Here is a 15,026-nt window from a genome sequence, read left to right on the forward strand (position 1 = left end):
CAGTCTTCCACTGGACCATTCCCATTGAGGAGGCTTGGCTCTGGGCACAGGAATTGTAGTATTAGTTGGGCACTTAAATGGCAAGCTGAATTTTCACTTTACATTTAAGCTCTTCTTCTCTCTGTGTGTGTGGTTGTAAAGGTTTTAAAATGCATTCACCAGAATTTAAAAATGCTGTTATCAGCATTTAAAATAGGTCAGAACCCACATCCTGCAGACTGTCTTGGGGAAAGCTGTGGCTTTGTAGTGGGTTGGTATCTATCTTATTTATCTGTGATGTTTTTGAGTGTCTCCTCATCTGAAACAAACTGATGTGGCTGCTTGAAGGGGGTTTGAAAAAGTGAAACTTGCATCTTTTAAGGGTTTACCTTGTCCTGTGTCAGAGCTGTGCCTTGCAAGCAGGACATGCCTCCCCAGGCACTATGAAGTTTAATCTTCCCCTCAGAAGAGACTCAATATAGTTAGTAATAAACTCTGTATCTAAGCTCTGTTTGTATGGGGCAGCCAAAACACCTTTAACTGCACTCCTTTGAATAACTCCATTTTGATTCTTGCTTGTCAGGGTGGGCAGGGTGGTTTGGAAAAGTGGTTACACTGATTGTTTTTTTTTGCTACAGCAGAACTGTTCCAGTTTTGGTTTTCTAGCTCTCTCTGTTTTTCTGTTGCCTGAGAGTTGTGTCTTGCACTGAGTCAGCTCTGGTTGTGTCAAGCCTACTGTGACAGTTGTCGAGCCTTGACAGCTTCTTAGTTCTTTAAGTTGTACAAGGTGCACAGCCTTTGCAGTATGATGAGTTGAAGGAAGTAATGAGAGCTGGGTATTTCTACAAAATGCAAAGTATAGTTGTACAAAGGATCCATCAGAATGGATTGTGATGGTCTAGGTTTAGATGTAGGATGGGAACTTCATCTCCCTGTCTCCTCAGCGCTCTTTAGAATGGGACTGGGAAGTCCTTTTGAGTCTTTGGGGAGTGGGAAAGAAGGGGTAGTGAATAGTGTAAAAAACGCCCTCTTCTCTGCTAGAACAAGCATGGAATATTGCTAATACAGGTATCAGCCAAAGGGCAATGACTGCCAGGCTATACAAAATAAAGCAGTACTTTATTAATGTCTTTGGTGCAAAAATCTTGGTTCTTTCTTTGCTGACTTAGACTTTGAAGTTGGCAAACATCTGTGTAGGACCTGAATGCTCCCAGGATGGATTAGTTTCTCGGGTGAAAAAGGACACTATTACATGGAGTGCTTGGGTTACACAGCTGCAAGGTCAAAATCACATTTTAACCATACTTAATGGTGGAGGCTTCAAATAGAATGTGACTGTGCAGATTTGGAAGTTCCAAACAGAAAAATGCTGCCACCAAAATGTATCAAACTTGAGCAGAGAAAATGTAGGACTTTGTGCAGGAACAAAAACCATGGCTTTGTGATGCTTTCCCTTCCCAGCCTGGCTGTGTGCACTGTATATGTCTTGCTCACATCCTTTAAAGCCCCCTGGTCTCTGTCTTCCTTTTACAAGTGGGGCTTATGCCTTTTTCTTACTTACAGAATGACTGTCAAACTCTGAAATACTGCTTGGCAGACGTGTGAGCACTTTAGCCTATACTAATGTATGGAATGTTTGCGTTTGATAACCCATCTGTATTGGGAATTTCGGAAAGGTTTACGCAGACTTCTCTTCAAGTGCTACTTCTTATTTCACGTGTGCCAAATCAGCGTTTAGTATTTGGGGGTTACGGCTTGGCTTCTGTGTTAGTTTAGCAACTTAAATGTCTGTAACTTAAAAATTTGAGTCATAAATTATTGTTAAGACTTAAAGGCAAGGTACATCATATAGTTTTGAATGTGTTCCTCTACAGATATAAGGTTTTCTAGGCAAAAGACTTGTCTAAGGAAAGCTGAGAGATGGTGGGATGTAAATAGGTCTCTAAGCATTGCTGACTATGGTGGTGTTGAGCAAGTGTTGGCAAGTGATTAGAAAAAATACCTTGCACTTTTCTAAGCAAGCTGGATCCCCCTGGAAGGGAATGAACTTCCACTGCATCATCTTGCTTGGAGGAACATGTGGAAAATGTTGCAGAGATACCACATTCATCTTACAAAGGGAAAACGAGCTTCTGGCACTCAGTTTTCAGAAGTAGGAGCAACAGGTTTCATGAAGAGTTTGTCCTGTCTCAGTGTAAGCCTCATGGATGCAATGACACTGCAGAAGTAAAATAGACTTGCAGCATCTTCCCACACCGGGGATTATCAGGGCATGTGAGCCTACTCCTGCAGAGATGTTAGAGGTAGGGCTAAGGACTTCTCTTCATGGCAAGACTTTACTAATAGTCCAAAGGGTTGATTGTATACATGCTAGGTAATCAACCCTATACGTGCTGGGGGCCTGATGAACTGCATGTGATGAGTTTATGGACAGATACATCCTTCCCATGTTAAAGGATGTAAACACAGACTACAAGTGGAATGTGGCTTACATAAATGCATCTTTCCTTTTAATAATGAAATTCCACAGTTTGTGGGAGTTTGCTCTGCAGAAAATCATCATACTCTGTAATTGTGCTTACATGGGGCTGGATAGCAATAACAATTGGAATTTCCTACCAGCAGCAATCAAAAGAAGCATTACAAGTGTGGCATCTTTACTCTGAATTAGTTACCTTTAGGGGTCCTTTGCAGAGATTTTGCCTTATGTAATATTTGCCCCTCTCCCCTCAATTCCCTGTGATAAACCAGCTGGTTTCTTCCTCAGCCAGTGTTTCGTCAGAGGCAGAGAGGAGTTTGCTCTTATTTTGCAAATCTTTCCATTCCGGATGTCAGCATTGGTGATAAAAATCCAAATGTAAACTGGGTCCTTTTCAGAAAGGCTAGAAAAGCTTTTATACTGGAGGAAGGCCTCAGAAGTTACGGGGAAATTAAATAATGGGAGCAAGAGAACTGGAGTTAGATTTACATGACATCCAGTTTGGGTCTTCCTGTCTTGGCAAAGGATGCAATAGTGGCCTCCAAAATAATTCTTGTCAAAGATTAATTGTAAACGCTTGTGTTTGAGCAGAGAAAAGAATGATAGAGGTTTGAGTCAGAGGATTTTGATTGTTCAAAGATGGGATTTGCCTGTTGTGTTGGTCAGATATGCTCAGTTTTCCCCAAAGCATCCCTCAGAGGCAGCTGTGTCTTCTGTAAGGTGGATGGACTATTGCAGTCCTGTTCTACCAGACTGTAACTGCATTGTAATGCACTTCCATGAGGGGCATGTAAGCACCTGACTTGCATAATAGAAGTTCTAGAGTATCTTTTCACACCAGGAATTTCATATTTGGGATTATATTTAAAGTAAACTGACAGGTAATAGGGCTCTTCCATTATTAAACTGGGTTGTTATTCCAGCTTCCCTCAAAATAAACAGTCTTTGTTTCAAGAAGAGGAAGATGCTCAGTGTGATGTAGTTTTGACTGTAGACTTTGTTTTTTTTTTTCCCTTTCCTTGGCATTGTGTGCCTGGTACCTCAGGGTTATAATGTTATGACCACCATGTCTGTGTGAGAAGGATGCTGGATTCTGGCAGTCCTGAGCGGGTTTGCAGCTCAGAGTAAATGATACGGCAGAGCTTCCGCTGGGTTTGACAGTCAAAAGGGAGTCCAGGATGCCACTGTAGCCCTTCTCCAAGCCTGCAGAATGCTGGTGTTAGTAAGAGTTTGGTGTTAGTAAGAGTTGTACTGGGCATGCTGAGGATGCAGCAGTGTTGCTCCAGGACTGGCAGAGTTGTACTGGGCATGCTGAGGATGCAGCAGTGTTGCTCCAGGACTGGCGGGCTCCATAAATCTCTGTCGTAGCATGTCTCCATGGGAGCTTGGCTTAAAAATGAAATTCTTCTCACTAGCAGCCTCTCTGTCTCTTCGCAGACCCCTTACTAAATGAACATGTGTGGGAAAGGCAAACAGTCAGCTCTGTGTCAGGCTGTGTGTGGGGGCTGACCCACAGCCCTGCCTCATGTACCTCCCTGGACCGGGCTGGTCCTGGACATGTGTACTCCCCTCTGGTGTTGCTTTGATGGCTTTAAACTTGGTTTGCTGGAATGGGAAGGGGTGACAGGACAGGCCCTTTCCCTGGCTGCTGGAACTGGCATAGATGTCACTTTTATCTCCTGGGCCCTCTGGGGTTCATAAGAACACGACACCTTTTTCCATGGATGACCTGTTACTTGATGTAAAAGTTCACAGCCCTGCAGTGTGTTGGGGGTTAATCAAAGAGGATGAGCATGTTCCACGGTAGCTACAAATTAGCAGAACCTTGCAAGTGATGTTTCTCACCTCCTTTTTGTTACTTTTGAATGTGTTTTGGTATCTTTTGCATCTTGGAAAATGTATGTTTTTTCAACACCTGATTTAGATGTTACAGTATGTAAAATATTAGTCCTAGTGCTGCATGCTTGCACTTGTGTTTGAAGTGATTCTTTCTGTCCCATCCTTAAGCAGGTCTTCCAGGTTTTAAAACCAATTTCCCTGCACAATTCATGACAAGAGGAAATCGGGCCAATCCCATCAAATAACTCAGTCCAGACTGATGATGAGTGAATTTCCAATACAATAAATGAAGTTGTACGTGCAGTTCAGACAACTCACTTTGGAGACGGTGTGTCTGAATAGCCCATCTTCTGAACACAGAAATTAATTCATTTGAAAACGTAGTCTAAGTTCCAGGCCACTTTGGACACTGACAGGAAAACCAGAGGAGCAAGGTTTGTTTTGGGTTTTTTTTTTCCTAACTTAAGACATAGTTTGGATACCACTTACATCCACTGGAATTTGAATAGGGAATTCAGCTTAGAAAACGTTCCTTTTATGAGTTGTGAGCTTTGGGACTATTTAAAGCAGACAGGAAAGATTGCTAAGGAAATGAAGCAAGGTTCTAATCCTTCAGGGAATTGCTCTGAACATTTTAGTGTGCATAGTACAAATAAAATTATAGTTAGATTTGAGTCAGGGTAACGTTGCAGCAACACATCGTAAGCGCTAGCATTTCACTTTTTTGGTAGGGCATTCAGCAGCCACGTATTGGCAAGAATGGAGTCCAAGGTCACGGGAGTGCAAGCTGCAAAGTCTTCCTGCAAGGGGGTTTTGTTGTTTTTTTTCCTCTCAAATGCTGTTGGTAAACACTCAACCACAGAGAAATATTTTCTGCATGCTATGTGCATACATTGTGGTCCTGCTGTGCTCTCAGGAGCCCACGAGCACAGATGTCATGTTCGGAATATCCCCAACTAGTGAAAGTTTCAGTTGTAGAACCCTGACTGCTCCCAGGGAACATGTAGTGTGAAGGGGTGCTTAAATCAGCAGGGATGGCCTTTGTGCACACACAGCTTGCTTTGCTTGCTGAAGCGTGTCTGCCCCTGGGGGTGCACAGAGACCCTCTGCCTACACCATCTGTGTGGAAGGTCCCAGGACCCCGTTGTGCTGAACCAAAGCTTACAGGGGAAAGAAATATTTCTACTGAAATAAATTATTTCAGCTTGATACCATTGGCAACAGGACAATAAGAGCAGAGGAAATGAGGAGCTTTGAGTTGGTGTGGAGGAGGTGTTTCACTGGAGGCTGGATTGCAAAGCATGTGAAGTATGAGTGCCGAACTGTTGCCCACAAGTCTTCAGTATTTGGAACTACTGCTTGGGAATGGGACTAAAATTGCTAGCAATTTTTTCTATTTAAATAAGCTCTTAGTTGTGTGTGTCCTTTCTGTCAGGGAAATGTGGGTTGCCTTTCTCTTTACGCTAGAGAGCAGCCGCCCCACACACACCCAAAAGAAGAGAAAAAAGGAGGAGAGGAGAGGCATTCCCCTGCTTTTTATGCACAAAGCATCAATTTCAGTAGGAGTTGGGCATATCTTGGGATCAGGCCCATTAATCTCAAAAGTAATAGTGTATTGCAGAGGCGTGGAGACTGAGTCCTGAACCGAGTAGGGAAATTATGTCTTAGTCACCATTATTATGTGGTAGGATAAAGTGTTGTACATTTAAGATACTTGTCAGATTATGAGCTATTCTCACACTTGTTTACTGCTTTCAATATTAATGTTCTGAATAAAATAGTTGCTTAATTAAGGTAATGTATTGGCAATACTCTGATACCTTGATTTGTTCCATCCTTTTGTCTGTTCATTAGTTTACATAGGAGTTCATTTAATTTTTAGTTTATATTTTTTTTCCCTAAAATGCCTTTTAATGACAGCTACAGAAGTGTGGAGGGTGCTGTAGCCTCCATACGTTGTGTAAAATTACCCTTTTTGTACCCTAATGGAGATGGAGAACAGTGTTTGTACATAGACCGCCAGAAGTGAATGGTTGCATAAGGTATGAGATGTTAGGTACTCAAAATGAGGCATTAAAAACATTAGGTAGTCCACTGGACAGGCCAGAGAGGTTGTGGATTGTCCAAACAACTGAGCTAATCAGTAGTGAGGAGGGAACTTCTCACTGGGCAACTGAAAGTCTTTATGCTGTTCTGTTACCTGTGTCTTGCTGTTGGAGTGAGGGACATGTCCCAGCCCAGAACGCCACTGGTGCTGCAGTGAAAATCTCCTGATCCCAGATGTACTCTGGGGTATGGTTCATGCTTCGAGAGAGGAGGCTGTGTTCCAGCCATTTCCTACTGTCATGTCTTGAGCTAATCGGACGTACCCCAGGCACCATCTGTAACCAGCAGATAGATTATGTATGTCATAAGTTTGAGCAACTTGCACATTGCTCATTGAATACCAGTTTTCATTCTCTTTGTAGCTTTCATCTGGCCATCTTCAGCTGACTACCCAAACTGCTTCCAAAGAGCAAAGACGTTTGAACCTTTTATGTATCATTAAAGAGTTACAAAATAACAATAAGCTGGTTGACAAAGGCCTTCTGGTTCTGTAGTATCATTCGAGCCATTTCCTTCAAGCGTTTTAATAGTAAGCAAAAGACATTTGAAAGATTGTTGTAACTGTTTTGTTTCTGGGCCTGAAATGTTGGTGCTTTGAATGCTTTCTTGACACTCAGAAGTGCATGTACTATTGATCAGCTTTGCTTTTCTGGTATCTTTCATAAATGGATGTGTAAATAGTTGCCTGGTGAATTGGTGCTCTCCCTGCAAACTTCGCTGTCTGTAAACTGAAAACTGTTTGTGAGGGCCAGGAGTCAGCAGCAGACAAGCAATTCATGTGTGCCTCGGTCTGAAGTGCTGGCAGTGGAGCACTGATGTTATGTGTGCTGATGGCTCCAGTGCTGTGAAAGGCACAGTGTGGGGGACGTGGGTCTGTACGACCATCAGTGGAGAACTGCCCGTATCCAAGGTGCAGTTACAACCCTTAACTCATTGCTCAAAGAGATGATGAGTGCATTCCAGAGCTGAACCTTGGGTAGCTAAAGCTCACTATAAAACCAGACATGGAAGGAATTCCAAGATTTCTTAATCATTTTGGGGTTTGTGGTATCTTGCAGATTTCAGAGGCAGCTCGTCATTTGGATTGGCATTTTGACCTGTGTGATACACTTAAATCATACTATCACAGTATGTTGCAACCATACATAGCCTCTAGGCGGTCTAATTAAAGCTCTAGCATTCATTTAGGCATTGTTTACCAAGATCAGATTACTGTGGGGTTTGGAAAACTCTGATAACTTGCAATTCTGAATGTAATAGTTACTGACAGGAATTCCACGCGTTTCTCTCAAATCCAGGTACTATACAGAATGGAATCCCCACAAGAAGATACATTTTTCACATATGAACGGAGGGTGAACAACTTCTTATAAACTTTATTTTTTTCCATAAAAGGTACATGTCAGCAATTTGTTACATCCAGAAGTGGAGCATTTTCAGAGTATAACGTAACAATCTGCTGACAGGATTTGGAGAAACAAAACTTCAGTTAATTCACTCAAATCTACGGATTTGTAATCCGTGACACATTAACTTCGTTTTCTGCTTTTGTCATTGTGCAGAAAACTTGCTGCAGGTGGTACTTGTCTGCCAGGCAGAAACTTGAAAGGAGCTAGTCTCTTGGCAGCCAGAGGCCTTGTAACATCACCTTGGCCCCTTGCCTAGAGGTGGAATCTCCAGGAGGATCAGGAACATTTCTATTACTGAACATCACTGTTGAAAAATACTGGAGTCCCTCAAACAAGTGCAGCTCCATGTGTTGCCGTGCAGGGATGCGAGCGGTGTGTGTGCTGCTGAGATGCCTGATGCCGGGCAGCGGCCCCATGGCTTGGGATAGAGCTGCCGCTCATCCATCCCCATCCCACAGAGAGGAGCTGCTGGATGTCCTGGTTTTGTTTGGCTCCTCATTGTGGGGTCCTCGTTTGCACAGGCACCTCCAGGGGCTCAGTGCAGGTGGCAGTGGGTAGAAGACCATTGCGTAGACACAGTTCCTCCGAGCTGTTCCTTTTCTGGACAGTTACAGCCACACTGTTGCTTTTAGTTAACAAAGCAGCCCTTCTGTATCTGATCTCTCACATCTTTGAAATCAAAAATAGGCTGTTGCTGTCATTAGCAAATGACAAATCCAAAGTGCAAGTATCCACAGTCAGGGAGCAGTATTCAAGATGAATTGGACTAGAAGTGGTCTTTGCAGCAGTGCTCTCTAGGGCCTGGTGAGTGATGCCATGTTTCTGACCACTCAGTGTGCAGACATCATCCCAGCTTAGTCATGGTGTACCTGTTCTTCGAGGGAGAGAAGGTTAAAACTGCCATATAACTGCCACCATAAATTAAAACCACTTGGGGTTCAGGCTCACTAACAGTAGTTCTGCAATAGCAGGGTTCAGAGGAGTATAAAAACCCATTTCTGGGAATGCTTAAAAACCATTACATTGTTTTTAAATGTACAATTCTTTATATAAGCATTTGATAAAGAAATAACAGTAGGGTACATTGTGTCTTAGAGATCAAATGATGAATAGAGGCAACTTGGTGTCATGCTTTGTCTGTGAATTAATTGGCTGCCATTGCTTTTCAAGCATTAACCCAGCACTTCTCAGCTCTGCCAGGCAGGCTCTGGGCTCAGGGGCTCTGTGTACCCCATCCTGAGCTGCAGAACAGCTTCTGCCCTTGCCTGCTGCTCCTTACTGTCCTAATGAAAAGCCAAGTAGTTTTCACTGAGGTTTTGCAATTACCATGTTCTGGTGAGCTGCTGATTACCTGAGGGTGAATGCATGCCCGGGTGCCTTTGCTTCTTCAGTGTTGTGAAACGGATTCAAGCCTGGTAAGTATGCTTGGTGTCAGGAGTGAGTTTTGCCACTCTTTCTTATATCTGGAATGCTCAGAGAAATGGTTCCCAGAGGATGCCCCATCCCTGGCAGTGTTCAAGGTCAGGTTGGACAGGCCTTGGAGCAAGCTTCTCTAGTGGAAGGTGTCCCTGCCCATGGCAGGGGGCTGGAGCTGAGTGAGCTTTAAGGTCCCTTCAACCCAAACCAGTTTGGGATTCCATGAAAAAGCCTCTGTTCTTGAAATAATTGCTATTTTTCACTAGCAGTAGGAGTGGCCATAGCAAACTTCTGGTGTGCTCTGCTTAATGAATTACCTTTTGGTTAAGAGGGAGTGTGGGTCTATCACATAATTTTTGTTTTCATAGGTCAGTCTGTCACTTTTCCTCTTAAGTGTTTTGCCTGTGATGATCAGGCATGTTGCAGGTAGCTTGCCTAAGGTTTGACTGCGCAGCACCTGTGCTGGAGCCTGATCAGAGCAAGCTGTGAATTATTGAGTACTCTGCTTCAGCCAGACGGGGGAAATGAATTGCTGTGCACTTCAGCAGCTTTAGAAGCCTTAACCCAGTTTCTTACTGACAGATACCAGTTATTATCAGAGTGTTTTCCTATAAAGATATGTAGAATAGAGTGATCCTTCAGATCCACAGAATTTTCCTTAAGAAATAATTTAAACTCTTGCTTTAAAGCTAGAAAGAAAGCTTCCTATACGTTTTGACAGTTTATAATCCTTAGGAGGCAATATTGTATGGAGAGTCTTATTTTGTGCTGTATTAAACATCTTGACTGGATCTCTCATTGTTGAAGCAGTTGCTGAAGAATCCTAGAGCTTTTTACCTTTTGGGTCACTTACTCAACTCAGCCCCAGTTCACAGGGGGCTGGAAGTCTGCTGCAACCTGGGCACTGCTTAGACGTGTACAAAAAAAGAAGTATGAAAAGGTTTAGAAAGCAGAGAGGCTGTCCAGCACCATAAACTGATTTGGATTACATGGAAATGGAAAATTAAATACATTAAGCGTATTTTAATCAGATGCATCTAAGGAAGATGCAGAATGGCTAACACTCTTTGTGCATGGTAATTTGCTGTGTGCATATTTCTTTTCTATTTTGATTCAGAAGCTGACAGAGGCTTTTCTCTTTGTTTTTCTTGGTGGTACTTTTGGTAGTCTCCATTTCAAGAAAGAGTTCATGGGTATTCATAATGATCAGGAGCCCTGTAGTCCACAGGTGAAAACCACCCTGGCTTCCTCAGGGGACAGTGGAAAACTTATGTTACAGCCAGCACTGAAACAGGGTACAGCTGCATCAGAGGAGGGAAAGCAAAAGAAATGGCTTGATAAAGAAGTCAGTAGTCATCTAGCAGAAATAAGACGTGGACAAACACATAGTCATGTATAAGTCTGACATCAGAAATTAGCTTACTAAAATCTCAGCACACTGGAACTGCCACAGGGATGTTGGAGCAGGTCAGTGATTGGAGTCTTTGGGCAGTCACAGACCTGATTGAAGCTATGAACCGTGGAACTGCAGCTTTGTAGGTTCTGTACCTCTGTCTTAATGACATTGAGCAGATGGCTTTAAATTACTGTGCTTCATTTTGCTACCTCTGAAACCAACTGATCCCAGGGTGGGAGATGCATTTTCCCCTCCTGCAGCTTCTCTTTTCTCCACCATATCCAGCTGAGAAGCTCCATATTGGCTGCACTTGTTTTCACATGCTCTTGGAACTGCAAGCTATAGCTCAGGCATAGTCGCAGCAAAGCTTTGTATTCATAACATTTAGATGAGTATCTATCCCCCAACCATTTCCAAGGGTAAAGAAAAAAAATTACCTGACACTTGGTGTTAAACTTCTTTTGTGCAGCTGTACCTTGACTGTTAAACATGCATTCTCCAGCGCCCTTTATATCTTGTTTGCCACTTTACTTCTAAAGGAGCCTTCTCTTTGAAGGGAATATTATGCTAAGTGACTTTTCAATTACTGCTGCAATCCACCAACAGGCAAATCCACTCCAGTGCTGCTGCTTGCATTAATGCAGCCAACTGAAGGAGCACAGATCTTTGAAATGGAAAAGGTCTTAGCAGGTGATCCCTATCTGCATCGTGGGAGTGCAGTGACATTCAGATATAGGACTTTTTCTTTTCTTCCTTTTAACCTATAAAATTATTTTTTTAGCAGGGAGGAATGAGGCCACAGCACTCACCTATGCACTGATAGCTGCACTTGCTATTATAGCTTCAAAAAAATGCCTTGCACCATTGGTGTGTCTTACTGCTAAGTGAGGCAGTGATTTTCTGCTTTGCAATACATCTTGCTGTTTCTCCCTCTCTATCCCTCCTCTCTGCTGCAAGTTAATTATGTCTGGTTAAAAACAAAACAAGAAACATAGTTGGAAGGGGAGAAATAATAATGGACTTAAAGGTTTAAATCATGCTGATTTTTAATATAACCAAATGCATGCTTGAGCCCATTTTTTAATGAATCTTGTCACTTGGAATAGCAGAACATAAATGTCAAGAAGTGTCCTCTCTGTATTTCGGCATGCTAACTCCTTGACTGTTGGAAACAGTACGAAATCATGGGAACCTGAGCTAACTTACTGTAATTTGGAAGTAATGAATATTTCTACTGAAATTCCCTGAGCTTTTCTGCCCACCAAGAAGAAGATAGGATTTGAAGTAGTCTAGCTTGTAACAGAGATAGCTGATAAATGGGCAGGCAGGAGGTAGCACAGAGCAACAGATATTCCTGTGCTCCAGGTTCCTGCTATTCTTAAAACTCCTGCCCCCCTCCCCGTTTCTGTCCTTTGAGGAGTTCCAGTTGCATGTACTCAGCTTTGCCTTTCTCCTGCTGTTACAGCTTCATGCTACAAATATTTTTCTGTGGTGTTTGGTTCTCTTTGCTGTCTTGAGACATGACCTCAGTCTGAGCCTGAAGAGCACATTTTGCCCTCTATGAACTCTCCTGAGGACAGTTGATCACATTGGTGGTTGAGTTGCTAGCTGGGATGGGATGGATTTATTTTTAACCTCCTGTATAGCTGTGTTAAATGTATCTGTTGGTGAAAATAGGGTAATGGAAGGCCTAAATCGTAATGCTGCTCTCTGCTTATAACTAAAGAAGCTCTTGCACTGAGTTACTGTGGGTCCTTTTTGTCTGATGCCAATTGTTGCTGTCTGTGCAGTTTACTGAGTGTGCTCTCGGCTGTGCTGTGTCTATGCGGTGGGGCTGGGGTTGGGCCAGACCCAGGCAGGACCGGGAGCTTGGCTTTCCCACTGGGCAGGGCAGGCCCTGGCTGCTGGGATGGACGTGACAGGAAAATGTGACCTGTGTTGGTGTGGGTTGGGGAGCACAGGACTGGTTAGTGAGCTGGGGAAAACTGGGGCAGGGAAGAGACCAAAGGACCAGCTCATCGCCTCGCGTACAGCCTGGGTGCAGGAGCCATGGAGCTCTGACCAGCCTGGCCTATGGTGAACCAGTAGTGAAATATATATATATATAGCCTGCATGTGTTACACCTGATTTGTTCAGAGTGTTTTGTAGCATCCAGAGATCACCCCTGAATTCTGGTCACTGTTCATCTAATGGGCAAGTTCTGATACACTTGGATATTTCTCAAGGATCATCCTGCTCATGCCCTGGTCCTTCATGATCGGGTTTCATTGACAGTGTTTGTTTCAAGATATTTAAATGAAATGTAAATATATATCTCTCTCTCAATATATTTAAATGATATGTAGATATATGTAAAGATATGTAAATGATGATCTGGTGGCTGGATTCATTTGCCAGTATGTCCAAAATTACATACACTGAGGACTTTAAAATGCATTCCAGAGTTGGAAATCACTGAAGTTGGAAGGGGCTTCTGGAGATTGTCTAGTCCAAGCCCAGGACCATGGCCCGGATTTTGGCAGACTTCAGGGATGGACTCTGGGTAGCTACTGTGGTGTTTTATCATTTGCAGTAGAACATTGCGTGGGTTTGCTGTTGTTGGGGTGGTCTTCTGTGTTTGGGTTTTCTTGTTGGCGGTGTTTTTTGTGTGTGTGTTTGTTGGTTGGTTTCTAATGTTGAAAGTGCCCCTTCCCATCTTTCAGGACTTCACAGTGCGCAGCTGCAGCACAGACAGATCGTTGCAGATATTTACTCTCCTTTCAAGACTTAAACTTTCTTTGAAAATTGCAGTTGATTTAATGCTGTAACCCAGGAATCCTGTTGGAGTGAGACCGAGGATTTTGATGGTACCGTGGGTGATAAGAGCCCTTAGTGCCCTCATAGACTGAAAATGGTTACTGAGATAGCAGGGGAGTAGGAGCAAGTAATCCCAGTGAGACAGCACATCCCTATATCACTGTTCCTCCAGGAGGCCTGGAGTCAGGAAATACCACTCAGCTCTTCACGCATGGGAAAGAAGGCAGTTTTCTGAAGTTTCTCTAGATAGAAATGAAACGCTGGGAAGATTGGGAAAGACCCAGCTAGACTCTGTGAAACACAAGCAGTTTGCGCAATGTGCAGGGTCTGTGTTACTGTGAAGGCTGCATTTTATGTATCACTCTTTTAAAACCGTATGTATACTTTGAAAAAGAAATCTCCCCATGCACCAGCCACTGTCTGTCACTTTGTCAAGCCACGTTTCAGGTTACTGAGCATTACCAGTCTAGAGTTTCTTCTGCTTTCTTCTGAGTAAACCTGATTTCTGGATTAAATAACTTCTCTGTTCCAGGAGGTAATTACCTGAAAGATTAAATAGTTTGCATGTAGTGAGCAGGGCTGATGTCTTGGCAGCCATGGTCGTGTTTCAGCTGGAGGCTCACTGTGCAGTACTATAAACCTTATTTCTGTTAATTTCATTGCTGAAAAATGAACAATTAGATTTATATTGCATTTTATAGAAAGGGCAGTGAATTGCATCAGATACTTTGTTAAGCCATCGAGAAGCAACGCTTAATTATTCAAGTGGCTCAGTGGATACTTTGACCAAAACTCTTATCTGCCAATACAGGAGTCGGTTCTATTTTCAACAGGGTGTGACACTCTTCTGCAATTATTCAGCAGAGTTGCTTCTTAGGAGGGTATTTTCATGTGTTACTTATGACTGTCTCCGGGGTGAGGTTTGTATGTGATCTTCTGTGTACGTTCTTTGTTGTGTTACAACAAAGCAGAGCTGTCTTCTGCTGATCAGTGACCATTTTATTTAGAAATGTGTGGAAAACCTTCAGTCAGGAAGCAGAAAACAACTAGCTACTTTTTATGAAACTTTTATTGCCTCCTTTGAGGTCAGGTTTCTGAATGAGGAGAGTCATTAAGCAGTCAAGAGTTGGTACAAGGAGAAGTACATCACTGCTCAGTTTGTACATGGCTCCATGTCGTGAGATTGGTGCTGAAGGTTGCCCGGCTGCAATACAGGCATAGGGCTTTTGGTGGGATTTGCTGTGTAACTTCAACTACCCTCTTCTAACTGCCAAACAGTCCAGATAAGCTGGGTTAATGGAAAATACTGTGCAGGGCAGTGTTTGGAACTGGGGACAGCACAGGCTGCTTGGAGGGAGCGTGTGTCCTTCAGATGGGGAAGATGCTGCCTTTGCCATTTCGTTTCCAAGCTGTTGATTAAAAGGAGCAGAAGTTTAAGACTTTTGTCTATGAGCTAATTCCCATAGAAACAAGTTTTGCTTCAGTGCCCGTTCAAGGCTTGTATGTTTGTTTGTTTGTGTGCTGTTTGTGGCGCTGCTGTGCAGCCGGAAAACCTTTTGGAGGGAGCAGCATGTGCCGAGGTGTTTGTGTGCACATGGAGCTCGA

General features: G+C 43.2%; 1 protein-coding gene across 7 annotated transcripts in view; it reads left to right on the plus strand.

Annotated features, from left to right (window-relative positions):
- The window catches only part of TMCC1 (transmembrane and coiled-coil domain family 1), an 84,761-nt gene that overhangs the window by 33,390 nt on the left and 36,345 nt on the right, over nt 1-15,026 (plus strand). The window lies entirely within an intron of this gene.

Source organism: Pezoporus occidentalis, unplaced genomic scaffold (genome assembly GCF_034315485.1).
Source record: "Pezoporus occidentalis ecotype Australia unplaced genomic scaffold, CSIRO_AGI_Poc_V1 ctg114, whole genome shotgun sequence".
Lineage (NCBI taxonomy): Eukaryota > Metazoa > Chordata > Aves > Psittaciformes > Psittacidae > Pezoporus > Pezoporus occidentalis.